Genomic DNA, 16,850 nt, shown 5'->3' with positions numbered 1-16,850 from the left:
TCCCCATCAAACCCTGGATTTGTACCTCCTGGTGTTTTTATAGAGTCCTGGGAAAAAGGATCCCACTCCTTACATGGAATCCATGCAATAATTCATTACCACAGAAATATGGAGCCACAACATCACGGAATCATGGAAAGTTTGGGTAGGAAGGGGCCTTGAAGACGGCTCTGAAGGCACATGTTAATTGGATAACTGTGATTTCAGGCTGTGCAGGGGTTTATGTGAGCCATCTGCACAACGGTAATGTTCACCCCCTAACAAATAACAAAAGGTAGGCAGTTGGCAAGATTTGGGGGGTTTGCCCTTCATTCTGCAGAAGAGTTAACATAATTAATTTTCTCTTGTAGTTTCCTAAGCTGTGTCTAAAGACACCTGTCCAAACATCCATACATGGCTCAGAGAAAGGTACAGACAGCCCCAGAGAGTTCAGGGTGACACAGAGTCATCAAACAGCCAAGGTAAAGTCTTCTGTCAAAATAGAACTGAACTGTGGGAGGATGTGTTTTGTCTGAACAGGGAATATGGGCAGGGATTATGGGCAAGTAGCTGATGTGCACCTCGAAGAGGGATGGGTGTGTTTATTAATATTAATTATTTGTTCACACCATGCTACAACCAGAAAGTTGTTTCTGCTTAGCAGCCCCTGGTGCTGAGTTCTGTCTAAACACAGGAGTAGGCAGTCCCTGTCCCAGAGATTATACTATCTAATTATAGTCAATATTTCTGCTGTCCCTGAGGGTTCACAATTTCAGAGTTCAGACCTCTAAAACCTCGAGGTTGGCAAAAAAATAATGAAACTGGAAAAAATAAAACCATGATAATAACTGAGTTTATTTTTATTTGCCTTCTGGTATCTAAGCCTTTGCAATTCACTTGAGTCATGTTTTCTCCACAGCCCTAATGAACAAAAATGTAGGTCTTGCCTGCATGGGATTTTTTTTTGTCATAATCTAACATGTAAATTTAAAAAGATATTGTTAAATCAGCGTAAACCTTTCTTCCAGCTGGTCACTCATACTGGGACCAAGCTTAGGCAAAGTTATAATTTAACTCACCTCCAAAAAGTAGCCCAAACACTACTTTGCAATGGAGTCACTGTCCCAGGACAGTTGTACCAGTACAATTCTATATATACCTACTGGCATGAAATACTACTGGGAGCATCTTTTGGCAAAATAAGCTGCTACTTAAACACCCCCGAAACCTCACATGTCATGAAACACACATGACTCCAACAGCTAAGGCTAAATATTGAAGCAAAAGATTTGATGCAAGCCTCAGGAGAGAAAGAAATCTCAGATGTTGGCAGTGCTGTGCTGAAGGCAGAAAATGAGTAGGAAGGAGGACAGTGTGAACTGCGATTAAATCCAGCAAGGACAGAAGCCAAACTGTTCTGGGTCACTCACACTTGGCCTATTTATAATCTGAGTACAATACAGATCGTGGATAATATTAAAATAAATAGCATGTGCCTTAATGACCTCCTCTTCTTTTCCCTGTCATGTGAAGAATTCTCTAATTCTCTGCCTACTGACAACACGGTGTTTAATTGCTTTTACACCCCTCTATGCACCCTGCCCTTAATGGCAACTCTGTTGAGCACAGTGATATACAAATTTAAATTTTTACAATTTCTGCCCAACTCTATGTCAGTGTATTTAAGAAATTAAAGTATCCTCAACTGGCAAAATTAAATATTGATGTGAGCTAACAAAGATATCATAGCCACACATTTCTTGTTAAGCTCTAAATCAGAAGAATTTTTAATCCATCAGGTTTACACTTTACATTTGGCTTTAAAACCATGAAGGTTCTTCCCTTTCATGATACCCCATTCTTCAGCTGCGGCTGTGTATAAAAGCTGGTTGTTTTTATTTTTAGTCCTGTGCCAGCAAAACCCAGCTCACTGCAGAGGGATGAGCCCAGAGTCAGACCCTGCAAAAGAAAGGTCAGGGTTTCAGAGACAGTCTGAGGTCGTGAGCATGGACCAAGAGATCACCAAAGATTTGCTGCTATTAACTGAACACAAAGAACCCACCTTTCCTTGTCACCTTGTGCTGTTGGGGATGGGTTTGGGTTTTTTCTGAATTTGCTCACATTATGTTCTTCTATCCTCTGTTGGCTGCAGTGCTTTTCAGGGATTTTTATTCCAGTAACAGTGATTCTAGCCCTGGGAAGGTGACATAACCCATGAGACTGACTAGAAAAGAGTAAAGCTTTGCAGCAAACTCCAAGGTAATTTTCTAATAAGCCAGATATTGTTAGATAGATGGGTAAACAAAACATGCATATATCAAGATATGTATATTTTCTTTCAGGTTTCTTGTCTAAACCTCACTCAAATCTCCAGGAACCCCCTGAATCAGGCCAGAAATGCTGCAAACAGCTCTTTAATATTTCTTTTGATGACAAATACAGCAACTAGAAGCTTGAGACGCTTGGATATTGCATTCAGACATGGGTCTTAAAGCAACAGGATATCAGAAGATAAAGTGAAAGCTAAAATCCTCAGGTGTCTTCACCTTGTAATCAAAATCTGTTCTACATGTTGCTGCATATGAGAATTTCTTCCTTCACTCACCTGCCTGTATTATTTTGTCTTACTGGTTTTTGTTGGTTTCTGTAATTTATTTATTTATTCATTCATTTATTTAGACTCGTTTTTCTGATGGGAAATTAGCTTCTTTCAAATATTGCAAAATAAAGTGATGTTTACCTGAGAAGAATATTTGGAATAATGTGTGAAGAATTTGTGCTCATGTCAAGAAGTCTGATAAAAATGTGAAAGTTTGGTGCCTATTTCTTAGCTGTCACCCAGAGATGACAGGTGAGCACATGGATCCCAGCCAGCCCTTGTGAGTGACCTAACACTCTCCATCAATGCCTTCCCTGCAATACTACTCCCACGCAGTGAGGATTTATTAATACTTTATTAACACTTGTACCAATATGCCTTCAGCATACTTTACTGTTGGGAATGAACCAGGGCTGCACTTGGAAGCACTGTCAGTCTTTAATATAAACATGATAAGAAAGGTAAAAAGCTGAAGCTTACTACTTGTATTCTGAATTTTTTCCCTTTATTTTCTGGGAGTCAAGCTGCAGGGCGGCTTATTTTTCCTTGTAATTTGGCTGGGCATGTGAAGAAGTGAAAAACAACAACATTCACTGTCTAATCATAAAAATTTAGCTTTAATTTAATGTTCTGGTTTCACAAGACCTCCACTGCTATGACAGAATTTCATTATAATGGAAGTTGTCAATGTTGCTACCTCTGGAGGAAAAAAAAAAGGGTGGCAAAACACAGATAAACTAATAGAAATATTCAGTGAACTTTGAATTTTTCAATGTTTCAGTAGAAAATGAAATGATTTGAAAAGAATAAAAAGAATATTGAAAATGGACCCTGTCAAAAGTCAACAACTGCTGTTCCACAAGGAACACCAGGACAAGCTGTACCTGGTGTTCCTTGTGGGCTCCCCACATGAGAATTCCAAGGACCTAAAAATTTGATATCTACAACAAGAAATTTTCAATGACATTAGCTAGAACTCAGTCTTGTAGTGATTCCACCAGCAGCCTTGGGGCAAGACTAAAGATGTGTTTACAAAAAATAATAACAATTCTGTCCTGCTTGATTATGAACCTCAAAATTAGGAACCAATATTCCATGTTGCCCTGAGTTTTTACCTTGCTGAGCTCTGAAGTTCTTAATCTCTCTCCCAGAAGACACACAGAGGAAATATTTATTCTTGAAGGAGCACTGAGGCTCTCAAACTTGGCCTTTAAATGTTTTAGGGTAGCTGTGCAGATCTTTTTTTTTTTTCCCCTAGGCTCTCCATACACTTGCAGAAGGGAATTTCAGCCCATTTTCTTAACACTAGGCAACCCTTCTGCCTAACATCATTAAATCCAGAAGCCCCTGCCAGAGAGTGTGGCACAGTAGGGGTGTGGATCACCACCTGTGGATCTCAGGTGAGCTGTAGGAGGAACAGCTGCCTCTTCAAGACACAGCAAAGCTGGAATGCACACACTGAGAGTGGCACCACTCTCTGTGCTGGACCCTGCATTCAAGGCTTGTAAATCCTCTTCACTCTTTTATTAAGGTTCTCTCTTTTTTATTACTGCAGAAATAAAGGAAATTAAATCAGCACGTGTGTTACTAGCAAACAAATAAACAAAAAGGCCAGATTATGCCTCATCATGTATCAGAATATGATTTCAGCATCAGAACTTCTTGTCTTTTATCTGAATTATTCTTTCAGGAAGACGGAGAGGTCCTTAACTCAAACAGTCATTATTACATGCTTCAGATATTCTCATGCCTGCCTGCTTTGTGTACCTGAAGAGAACACTCTAATGCTAGATTGGTATCAAGATTTCCCATAAGATCTGCAAACTTCTGTGAAAAAACAGGGCAGCGGCTAAGGGACTTAATGAGAGGCACTAAACTCATTCTGTGCTCAGAGAAGGGGAGTCTGAGAGGATGTGCACATTACCAAATAATTCCACTTGCTATTCAAACTCATGGAGAAAAAATGAGCTTAGTGTTTGGAGAAAGGGGTTGAAAAAATATGGAAGCAAAACTGAGCACAGAAAGAGCAAAATGGAGGCCAATTCACTACTGAAAATTACCTAAATCTGCTCTTAGAATAATGCTGGGGGGCGAAATCATGGGAAAAACTGGTGCAAAAAGACCTGTGCTGTAGAACAGAAAGAAACAGTTGAACGCTACATGCAGTTCTCATTATCTGTGGGGGTTTTTGCAGAGATTTATATAATTTATTGTGCTGTACCAGGCACAAGTGAAAAGAAAGATCCAACAAAGGACATTGCACAGTGGTGGATGGGCAGGAAGAAAGTCCATCAGGACTGCACGGGGGCTCACATCAGCTCTGTCTGTGCACTGAAATGCAAATGTGCATCGTTGTTTTTGGCTCCGGTGGCAGGGCTGAAATTGGAGGAAGCAGATGCTGTAATCTGATGATGATGTTGTTCTTGCTGAGTCTGAAGAATCACTTCAAGAGCTAGTAATGAGAGTCGCTGAAGCTCGTGTTGATTACAGACTACATCAGAATGTAAAAAGATAAAGGTGATGGCACTTCTGAAACGGCAGCCACAATATAGAGAAAGAGGTGGAGCAGTGAAGGAAATTCAGTTTCTAAGAGATAGTGGGTAAAAATGGAAAGTCCCTGCTCTTGGAGGAAGACATCTCGTTCTATATTCGTGCATATGAACATTTGGCTATTAAGAATCCCCAAAGGGGGTGATGAACACAAGACCAAGTGAATCTCTGCACCTCTTTGCTGTGCTCTAGGAAGGGAGAATATGAATGCCATCAAACAAAGCCGGTGGATTAGGAAATGTCTGAGGACTTGTAACCTCAGGCTCCTTCCAAAAGCCATCAAACTGGACTTTGGGGTTGGAATACTTTTAAATACTTTTCAAATATTTAATACTTTAAAATACTACAAGGTCTTTTTAAAATAATGCCTTCACAAGGGAGAAAAAAGAAGCAACACAAGAAGGAAGGGAAGGTCAGCTGGTGGTTTGAAATGGCTACACATGATTTAACTGAGATGGGGTCTCAGATGGAAGCAGAAACTGTTTACAAAGATGTTATTGAGCAGGTTTTACAACCAGAAAAGCCCTCATCTCAGAAACACAAACTTCTCAGAGATCCAGTTATAACAAAAACATATTCCCAAGGATATCCACAACTTCCCTGGGCAATCTGTTCCAGTGCTTCACCATGTTCACAGTAAAGAATATCTTCCTAGTATCTAATCTAACTCCACTCTCTTTCAGTTTGAAGCCATTCCCACTTGTGCTATCACTCCAGGCCCTTGTAAGAAGTCTCTTTCCATCTTTCCTGCAGGCTTGCTTTTCAATTATTGGAAGGCCACAATTGGGTTACCCTGGAGCCTTCTTTTTTTCCAGGCTGAACAATCCCAATTCTTTTAACCTTTCCTCTTAACCTTTTCCATTCCTTGTAGAAGTGCTCCATCCCTCTGATTGTCTTAGTGGCCATACTTTGGATTCTCTCCAGCAGGTCCATGTCTTTCCTGTGCTGGGGACCCCAGGATGCAGCAGTGCAGGTGGGGTCTCACCAGAGAGGAGCAGAGGGACAGAACCCCTCCCTTGCCCTGCTGCCCACACTGCTGGTGATGCACCCCAGGATATGGTTATTATCAGTCCTGCAGTCCAGCCTAATGGTGTTCCACCCCTGACCTTTTTTATTTTGTCACTTGGATTATCATTCCCAGCTAGGGCTGTACATGGGTGCTATTTCCAGCAAGAGTCAGTTCTCAGCTTCCTTAGCTGTGAAATATTAAGTCTCAGCACTGTAGTATTTAATCATATTGCATATTGGCCAATAGCCACATAATTTCCAGTTCATAAATGCAGCATCATCCATCAGACATGAGTGCTGAGGGTGTGAAACAGCTTTTGTAAAATTAAAGGCATTTCTAAGTCCTCTCACTACAAGTAACTCTTGTTTTTATTTGACCACTCATGAAACAAAGGCTTGACCATGGTTATCTACCCCAAGACAATTTAAAATGGTCACAAATGGTCTAATTTGCATTTTGCAACCAACTGAAACTGTGAAAGCTCTACAGCATGCATTTTAAAGAGCTGATGGCCTGGTTTGTGTCCCTTTAAATGTCACTGCTGTGTCACACTACTTCTGACACATTATGTCATGTGTGGTGTGATTTCAGAGAGCAGGCAGCCTCTGAGCCAAGTATGCAGCAGATGTTGGAGAGACCAGGTGGCCATAAGAAATGGGTAATTTTAGATCTCTCCAAATAGTTCAGCAGCCAGCCTTCTTCACTGTTTGTGCATCTCCAGTCCAAATCTCTGACAGCAAAGACAGCAACTTTGATTTCCCAAAAAGCATCATTAAACACATTTGATTGTCTCTTGATCCTCAGGGTTTATCCTCTTGGACTTATAGAAGGAGGAATGAGGGGCTGGCAGGGAGGGTAATAACAGCACAAGTACCTCTTTGCTATTTGTCAGGCAAATGCCATCACAGTTGCCAACCTGCTGTTCCAGTGAAGCTAATTCAGTCAACTCTGCCAACTTCCCACTCCCCATCCTCTCCAGTACAAGTAATTTTGATATTGCCTTTACTCACACCTTGCTGCAGCTCAGTCATTTCTTATTCTCAATTCTCATAGAGCTCAGGGCAAAAAACTGCTGTTAAAGCTGAAAATCTGACCACTTCACTCCCACCACTTTGTTTTAACAACAATGGTTATCCATACTGATTTGCTGCTTAATGGAGTTCAGCTCATGTAACTGAGACATCTAAAACTCAGGTGTTTGCTCTGAACAAGCTGTCCATGCTCCCTCTGCAGTCCACAGAAAGACAGAAATGCTCTTCTAAATTTTTGCCTAATCTATCCCATATGCCTGTTTTAGGAGAAGGAAAAAAATATGTGTCTGTTCTCCATTGACTATAGAAGGATTCTAGGTGATAAGCATAGAATTAAACCCTAATTTTCAGAAAGACAACAGGACAAACCCCACAGCATACTATCTTTCACATTAGTTTCCATGTTACAACCCCCTGTCAGTTGTGAAAGTAGAGGACATGCAGAAACCACCTCATCTGTAGCTCCTACCAGTGAAGGGCCACTGAGGGTCACAGCCAAATAAGAGGGAAGAATTCTGTATTTTAGGTGAAGGTCTTGGGATGCCTGCACCAATTCCTTCACCAAGTTTTCAGTGAGCAAGGAAGCAACTGCTCCTGGAGAATATTGTTCTCCTTTCCTACTCAATAACTACACTCATGGCAGCAGCAAAGACTTCAGGAAGCTGATGAAGTTCTTGGTTCTGCAATGCTCAATAAATTTGAGTTGTACATTATGTTGATTTAAGTATTTTCCAGCAGTCAAAGCTACTAGATTTTCAAGAAAAATATTGTTCTGCATGAAGTACATGTGTGCTATCAGGAGCAGAACACCTTTTCACCTATAAATTTCAGCAGATATAAGTTGCTCATATCCCTGCCTAACTCTATAGTTACAGAAATGTCACTTTACTTTTTCTTGTGTCCTGGAGTCAAAGAGTTCACGTTAGGTAATAAATCCTGCATAACAGTAGCATAATCCAAGGAAGCAGTAACTGCAGTGATATAGAAAAGGTACTATTTTTCTCAGTCATGATTTAGGTCACAGCTTCATCAGATTGGTTATTGCTATAGCAACCACAGCTTTTGCTTTTGTACAGAGATTTCTAACAGTATTCCACAAGGTAAAAGAAACATTTGGGAACACAGGAGATAAACCAAAGACATAGAGGCATGGAGCCCATCAAGAGAAAAAAAAAACAAAAGCAATCTGCACTTTCCTTAAAGTCTGAACTAACGTCTCATTGTGAGAGGAAAAATGAATGTAATGAAAATAAATATAAGTGTTTCATGGACCCAGGTAGAAATGAAACCATGGTAAGACTATTAGAACTCAGAACACAAAGGACTCTTTCCTCTGGCACAGAAGGTCACAGATTTAGCTCCTGCAAAGGGAAAATCCAAGCATACTTCATTTACTGAGCTACTACCCTAGAATAAGCACCTATAATTATTTTAGTCTCTCTCTCTCTCTCTCTCCACTTTCCAGACAATGACAAAGCCTTGTAAAGGCAGGGATTTTATTTATTGCCTAGTCCTGTAGGACACTTTATTTAACCAGCCTTGCCAACACAATGATTTCCTTAGGAAACTTTGTCCCTCACTACAAATTACGTCCTATTAATTTAAAGAAGCGGTGACAGAAATTAACTTTCTGCCCCTTCTGCTACAAACCTGCTATGGGCCATTAAAGATATACCACTCTGACTTGTTAAATGTACTTTAAATCTGCTGGTTTAAATTGCCCTCCATATAATGAAAAAGTTTTGGAGTTGCCTTTTAGTTGGGCTGTATGAAAAACAAGATAGGACCTAATAATGGCTAATGGTCAGCACTTACATAGTAGAGCACTTTTCATCTACAGAGTGCTTTTTAATATTAACTAATTAAGTTTAACCCATTCCTGCAAGGGGGACCTTATGAATGCTTTATTTACTAGGTAAATGAGGGTAAAGGTTGGAATGATTTTATTCCCAAAGCCAGGTAAAACCTGTGACAGCCAAGGCTCTGCTCTGCCTTACAAGATGTTCTCAGCATCTCAGGTTGATCCCTGACTGAGGTGACAACTAATGACAGACCCCATTATTTCCACTGGGCACTTACAGAACAGGACCATGCAAAACTGACAGGTTTTGAGTTTTGGACAACGAGGCCCCAGCCCTGCAAAGAAATCTGAGTAACGTCTTTGGTTAATATTTATCCTGAAAATTCTGTGCTGAAGACTTCGAACTTGGCACACTGCAGCCTGTGGCATGCAGCCCCAACAAGGGACAGAGAGCACATTGCCTCACAGTGAATATCAATAGATGAGTCCCACTCCAAAATTTTTACACAAAAAATTAATTTCTGCAAACACTGACTGAGGTTTGGGCTGAAATCATTGTTCTTCAGTATTCTATCTCATCCACATTTTCATCCTTTTGGCCAGCTGACATTTGTTCAGCCTTCATAATATTTACCTACTCATGCTTCCCTTTTTTTACTGTATTTGCTGAACTATATAGCTTTCTTTTTCCCTGTAGATACAACCATATGCATTAGATATTCTAAATGTACCCACAGCTCTAAAATCTTCCAGCTGTTCCCCCAACAAGACAAAAATTATAATAATTATATTAAAAGGTTGAAGTATTTTTCTAGCATAATAATTCTAAAGAAGCCCCTGAGAACTGTCCCAGTTTGTTTTCTAAAACTCTTGGAAACCAGTATCTGACTCCACTGATCAGATCCCTGATCCCATAAATTTAGAATGTTCTGAGAATTGCCATGAAATACAACTTCCATTGTAATTCCATTTAAATAAAGGTAGTCCAACCATTTCAGTCTCTATGACTCCATCCATCCTAGTACATAAAATGAGCCAGGACCCATCCTTTGCCCTGATGGGAAGTGGCAAGGCTTGGCTTGTAGCTGTATGGGTACATTCCTCTTTTCCATCCTGCCCACAGGGAATGGCTCCTGGGCAGTGCTGTTGCCTGCATTGTGTCTGGTGATGGCATGGGGCAGCAAAGTGCCAGGGGAGTTGCTACTAATTAAAGAGCATGGAGCACAGCAGGAAAGTGCTGAATGCCTGTCCTGCTCCTTCAGTGTGTGACTGTAGAAATGGGCTATGGCTGCACCTCAGTAAATAAAGCAAACTGGAGACTGACTCTCATCCCCACAGAAACTCCTCAGAGCCACCAGCAAGGGCTCCTGATCCCCAGCTGTGCCCAGACATCAGACAACAGTGTGGATGGTCAGTACCTGGTCTCTTCAGCCCATGAGACAACATGGTTGATCTCAAAGTAATGAGGTCAAATTTTAACGTGTGTTTAAGCCAGGCTGAATGCATTTCAAGCAATAAGCACCCGTGTGTTGCCAAAATTGTTTTCAGGCTTCTTGGCAAAACTGTCTATGAGAGACAACACACAGGACACCACATTTTTTTATTGAGGAGTCTTTGTGGTTGTCTATGAGACAATTGGCTTCTAAAATTCAATAGCACCTGGGACAGGATGCTAGGATAGCTTGGCTTAGCAAAACAAAATTGGTTTTTTGGAAAGTTTGTAGCACTGCATTGGAGTTGTCATCAGGGTGGAAATGAGATCTGAGCTGTTTGGGTGGTCTCATAAATGCTTCTGAAATCAGCCCACCCCTGATAACCTTCTTTATCACTTTTCCTTCTCTTGCCCAGGCAAAAATCCATGACAGGAAAGACATTCCTTACAAAGTCTTCATTGTGACTTGGTGCATCTCTTTTACCCCTTTCACTTACCTTAGACGTGCTGGCATCAACCTGGGATTTACCCCTGGTCCAAGAGGAGGTGGGTAGGAGGATTCAGGACAAGATCCCCCATTTCAGCTGAAATGGTTTGCCAGTGCACTGCATTTGTCTTACAGCTGTCAACCCTTTTTGGTGCAAGTATTGGATTTTTGGTGGTACCTGTGGGTTGCCAGGTAGGATAGGGTTGTGTGAATGCTGGACAATTCAAGGAGGCAAGGGAAATTGAGAGATTACAGGCTGAGTAGCAGAGGTTTTTCCCTCTGTTTGTTAAGAAAGGTCTTCAAAGCTGACTTTAATAACTGAAATCTGAGGCGGATATGATTCAAATCTATTTTGGGCTTGTTAACTATTTTTAAAAATGCAAAAGCTTTTATTAGCTTAACATACTATTCCAATCCACACAAGTAAAATGAAGCGTGTCTTCATAATTCTGTCAAGATTATGCACATTTCCCTCCTGACTCACGACCACACTGATCATAATGGCGTTAATTGATATTCATGTGCATGCCATATTTACTTCTGCAGAGTTCCCGTGTAATTGAGCAATAGTTAATGGGCACTTAGGACTCTATTCACAAGAGATTACAAATGTGTGTGTATTGGGGAGCTTTTCCCTGTGGAGTTTCCATGTGTCTGGATAGGTGCATAATCAGTGCGCCAGTCATCAGACAGAGCAGCTGACACTCGTGGCCCTGGTGAGGGCTGGAGCGAGACAAATTCTCAGCCCTTCCCAATTTGGACTGGGGGGAGGGATGGGGATGCAGCAGGGGAGATGATTGTGAATCAGGGCTGCTAAGCAGAGCCAGAGATGGCATCCATGAAGATTCAGAATGAATCATAGCTCCCCTTCAATGATCCAGAGCTATCTCCTTTCTCCTCTTAAGCAAACAAATCTCTTTGTTTTATTCATAGGCAACCCTACAGCCTGTGTGAACCTTCCCCGCCCTCACACCAGCAGGAGATGTGGCATCCCTCACACCACCCAAATGACCCGTTTCCCCTCGGTTTGTCCTTAGACACAGCCAGGCATTCACAGATATCTTTCCTGAAAAACATCAGAAACACCAGAAGCACTGGGACCCTGCAGTGCTCTGCTGTGTGACCTTTCAGAAGTGGCAATAACACATTCAGAGAGCAGGCTGCACGGAGTGGAACCTCAGAGCACTTTACAAATTACAGAGAGAAGCATCGTGTTAACTCCCTCCTGGTAAACTGCCATCCCTGCTCTGCTGTAAGCAGCTGCTTCACAGCCCACAGCAGCACCTCCAGCAGTGCTGGATGGGCAGCAGGACTCGGGACAGCACCCACGGCATGGCAGGAGAAAATAAACCAGGTATGGTGTGACTCCTTGGGTTGGAAAATAAACCATGCTGGGACTCCTTGTGTTGGACAATGGTCCTGATGTGTGCTTTTGGGGAAGGTTTCAAAGGAGGATGGGTGCAATTGGGTGGTGACCTCCCCAGGATTTTTGAGTTAATGGAATAAGGAAGACAAATTTAAAAAAAATGGATTTTCTAACAACACTAAAACATCAGTGTGTTTAGTGGAAAATGATATGTTTTTTTCTTTTCATTCTTTTTTATCCTCTTTTCCTCTGTTAATGAATAGAGCGCAGAGCTCATTCTGCTCTGTTTGCTGCGATTAATAATATAAAACCCTTGAGTTGGTAAAAGGGGAATTTCTATTTCTTTTTTTTTAAATTTCACTTACAAATTTGGTCCCAAATTTTACTGATTTTATTGAGTGTTTCTGAACCGTTTCTCTATTGCACTGCTGCTCCTTAAACTTACCATCCCTCTGACCATAAGACCCGCTCTTTCCTTGTGAAAGCTGAAAAATTAAAAACAAAAGGACAGAGAAAAAGAAGTATAAAAAGAAAAGCAAGTCTTCAAAATGAAGAAAGACAAGTTGGAATTTCCACATCGCTGCTTTGTGAAACGCACCTCGACCAAAGCCACATGGAATCCCATCAATGGCAATTCTGGAAGAAACACAGGATAGTTTCTCAGGTCACAGTCCCTATCATAGTTTCATGAAGTTTGAAAGTTGCTATGCCCTTGTGGTTTTTTTCTCTTACTAAACACACCTGGGTCACTCCTAGTCAAACATAGTAGCAGCACAATATCACCCAACAGTATGAGCTGGGCTTGTCTGAAAAAGTACCTATTCTTTGTTCCAAAACAGGGCTCAGCCTGGAGTCTCAAGGCTGTGCCTGGACACTGAGCCCTGTCACAGGGCAGCTGGGCTGCCCACACTGGAACTGCCCTCAGCAAAGCTGTCCCACCTGGGGAGGGAGCTCAGAAATTCTGGGGATGGAATGAATTTCTGCATCTTTCAAGAAAATCACATTACTCCTTGGTGAGGTAACAGTAAATTTGCTTCCTACCCTTGAAAATGATAGAAAAAACTTTATCCTTATGTTTCAGAATTGCATGGAATGGGTATGGAAGAAAGACCTACTGTGATGTGTGGGGAGAAGTGAAGGAATATTTGCTGTCAGGGTTAAAGTACAAACAAGGGAGCTTACACCATGCACTTCTTACATATAGATTTCACTGACGTGGGTATGCAGTTATCACATTGCATTCACGTCATGATCATCTTCAGGTGGAACAGTTCCAGCAAACAAGAATGAATACGGGAACCTTTCCTTGTATTTCTCACATTAGAAATAAGTCTCTGCTATTGAACTGTAACTGCATTTCTTCCTAGCTCAGGTAGTGTTTCCTTTATCACATCCATCATGATACTCAATGCAAGACCAATGGTTTGCAGAACTTTTCCAGTCCAGGGTTTGATTAAAAGCAAAACCACTGACTTTACATATCAAAATCTCAACTGGATGAGATATTGTCACAACACAGAAGTGTTTAGGGTTCACCTAGCAAAGCCTGACCATGTTGTTTGCTTCACACTGGGACAATCTTGGTTTCAGTGTAAGCTGTGCTCCAATACCTTTCTCTGCTTTCAGTTATTTCTACCTTCACTTCCATTTGAATGCTCCACTTCCATTTATCCTCTGAGGCAGAAAGCATGATTTTATCTATCCACTTTTTTGGAAAAGTCTCTGTGCAAGACTGAAATATTCACTGGGTTTTATGGATTCAACAGGATGTCCAACCATTCATTTATTAATTAGATGAAATCCCTTACCAAAATATAAAATTTTCTCTGAAGGAACTACATTTTTCCTGCGATAGACAAATGGTGTGGTGCAATAACCCTAAAATGAAAAGTTTCACAATGACTAATCTGACTTCTTTGTCTTGATGACAGAAATATTGTTTTGATTCTTATCTTGTTTTGGCATTATATCGAAATACAATTCAGTGCAATGTATATACAGTTATCAGATTTTAAATGTGCTAATCCCCTCTATGTGGTCAAAAATAATTTAATTCTTCCAACTGAAGCAAGTTTACAGAATAGTTTTCATTAAATATTTCAACAAAAAGCAAATTTTAAAATCTTATAAAAAAAGCTAAATTGAAAATGTTGAAATTGCCCAGAAATGTAGAATTCTACTTGTTGGGAAACTTTATTTGCTAAACATTTTCCATGCTTCTGTACAGAACCCAAACTCAGTCACTCAGTACAATGAGAGATGTGAAAAGGTTTTCCACATCAAAAGCCTGACTCAGATTGAAATCAGTCTGAACAGCAGCAACAAAAATGTCATTGCTTTTTAAGACTGAGAAAAGAAAAGTGTATAAATTATTTTTGCCTTTGAAAAGAAAGAAAATATCTGTGGACATTTTTCTGAAAAGATTTCAAATTTCCATGCCTCTATTGAGGCTTTAAAAATTGTCAAAAAAGATTGATTCATGGGAAGGTCTTCTACATTTGTGAAAATGTTCCAATCAATGACTGTAAAAGACTCTGGACAAGGAAAAAATAAAGGCTGAATATGTTCAATGGACACTCATTAAACTTTGGCAGCTGAATTTGTCAAAGCTCCTGCCTGTCTTGTTGAGCAATGAGCAGATGCCAACCCAAACCAAAACCCCTCTCAAAAGCCAGCAACAAAACTTTGGATGCAAATCAGAATATGGCCAATGTTTGCTGTTCTCAGTGGAAATGCTAAAAGGTCATCCCAACTTATTTTTGTCACCCCATGATCACAGTACCTCTCTGTGCTGAATCACATCCTGGCCATCCCTCTGCATCCAAGAATAGCAATGCCATGACAAAAGTGGATCTCACTGGAGATATCCCATGGTGTTGCTAATTGTGTGGGAAATAAAAAAAATTAGGCTCCTGGTCTCTCTCTCCCTTGCACTTGTACAACCTTCAAAAAGGATTAGACACAGGTTAGATGGTGCAATGAACTCTTTTTTCCCTCTGTACTGCCACTCCCTAAACCAGAATTCTTGCATTTAATTCAGTACACTTCTGCAGAAGTTCCTTAGAGACTGTCATGCTCATAACCTTAGAGAATAATGATAACATTTGTGATTCAGCTGCATCCTGAAGCTTTTGTGCAGCTGTGTGCAGGGTTTAATGGAGTTGTACCACAGCAGCCAACTCAGCTGCAGGGAACTTCCACATTACAGAGGCACTGGAGAGCATTATTCCAAAAAAAAAGGGGAAAAGGACACATGCCCATTAACTATAGCCAGCAAGGTGTGTTTGCCTACCTGCTCCACAGAAGGGGTGTTAATATCAATTTGTTACATCCTTAGGAAAAATAGAAGGGAGACATTCTGGTTTGAGAGTACTAGCATGTCCTGGACATTGACTACACCATGTAAAGTTGCTAAGTTATCCTTCCTCAAGGGGAAGTTGTAAACTGGGAGCTTATGAGTTGTGTGACTGCAGGGTTTTGCAACTTAGCAACCATATAAAGTCAGTAGGGTTGAATGGTGTGCATGGGTAACTCCGTCCTGGTTCAAATGTAATTACAAAGCTGAAGGACTTGAATGCGTTGTGTAAGTTACCATGAAGATAGCATCTAAAGCACTTTTTCTGTAGTGCCACCTACCCATCCATAAATATTTATAGATATATATATAATGCAGCTAACAATAAAAAATGCATCTAATGCTCTTTTGTTGTGTGTCTATAAACCTGTCCCCAAAAAGAGAGAATATATGTGTATATACATGGTATCTTTGCATTTTGTTTTGAAACTTCTTGATAATGCATTTGAACAGTCCCTGGGAGTCTTTAGATTTCAGACAAGTGGACTGTGTGACAATGACAAACATCAAACTACTGTTACTTAACGAAGTTGCTTAAAAGTAATTCCAAAGCCATCATATTTCTAATTAAGTTTGAAAGTGATGCATAACAAAAGGACTCAGAGAAACTTTAATTTCATATTCCAAACTAGTTAGTCCTATTTGTTTGCTTTGAATCACTCATTTCAATAAGGTGAAAACTTGTGTTAATCCTCCATTCATCAGTTGCCTGGGTGCGTGTGAAATGAGTCATGTGGACAAAATAAACCACTGCTAGCCGCAATATTCCATTGTCCTTTAAGCTTCTTCAAGGGGCCTCTTCACAGGTACCAAAAAGCCACTCTAGACACTTCACATATTTTTGAAGATCCTCCCTTTTTTCACATTACTCACTCATTGAAGAATAGCCGAAAACAGGCATAAAATGAAGGGAGCTGAAGTAGGCCAAACTCATTTTCTACACAGAGAGAGATAATTGGCACTGCAGTAATTTTGAGGAACTGAATTAAATGAATAAATTGTGACATGGGAAAAACTGAAAAGGACAACAGTTTCCTGGCTTGCACATAATGGTTACTTTGGACAGCATTTTTCTTGGAGACCAATTGATAAAACAGGACAAAAATGTTTTTCCCATTAATTGCTTTCAAACATTGTCCTGCTAAATGCCCAATTAAAAAGTAGAAGTGTGAGCTTCTTTTTGCTTATAATGACCACATATTGGGGGGAAAAAATCAGTAGCAACGTCTTAGCATTTTCTT

Source organism: Passer montanus, unplaced genomic scaffold, assembly GCF_014805655.1.
Source record: "Passer montanus isolate IOZ18808 unplaced genomic scaffold, ASM1480565v1 scaffold10, whole genome shotgun sequence".
NCBI classification, from domain to species: Eukaryota; Metazoa; Chordata; class Aves; order Passeriformes; family Passeridae; genus Passer; species Passer montanus.
The sequence above is the reverse complement of the archived record's forward strand: the minus strand, read 5'-3'. Positions refer to the sequence as shown.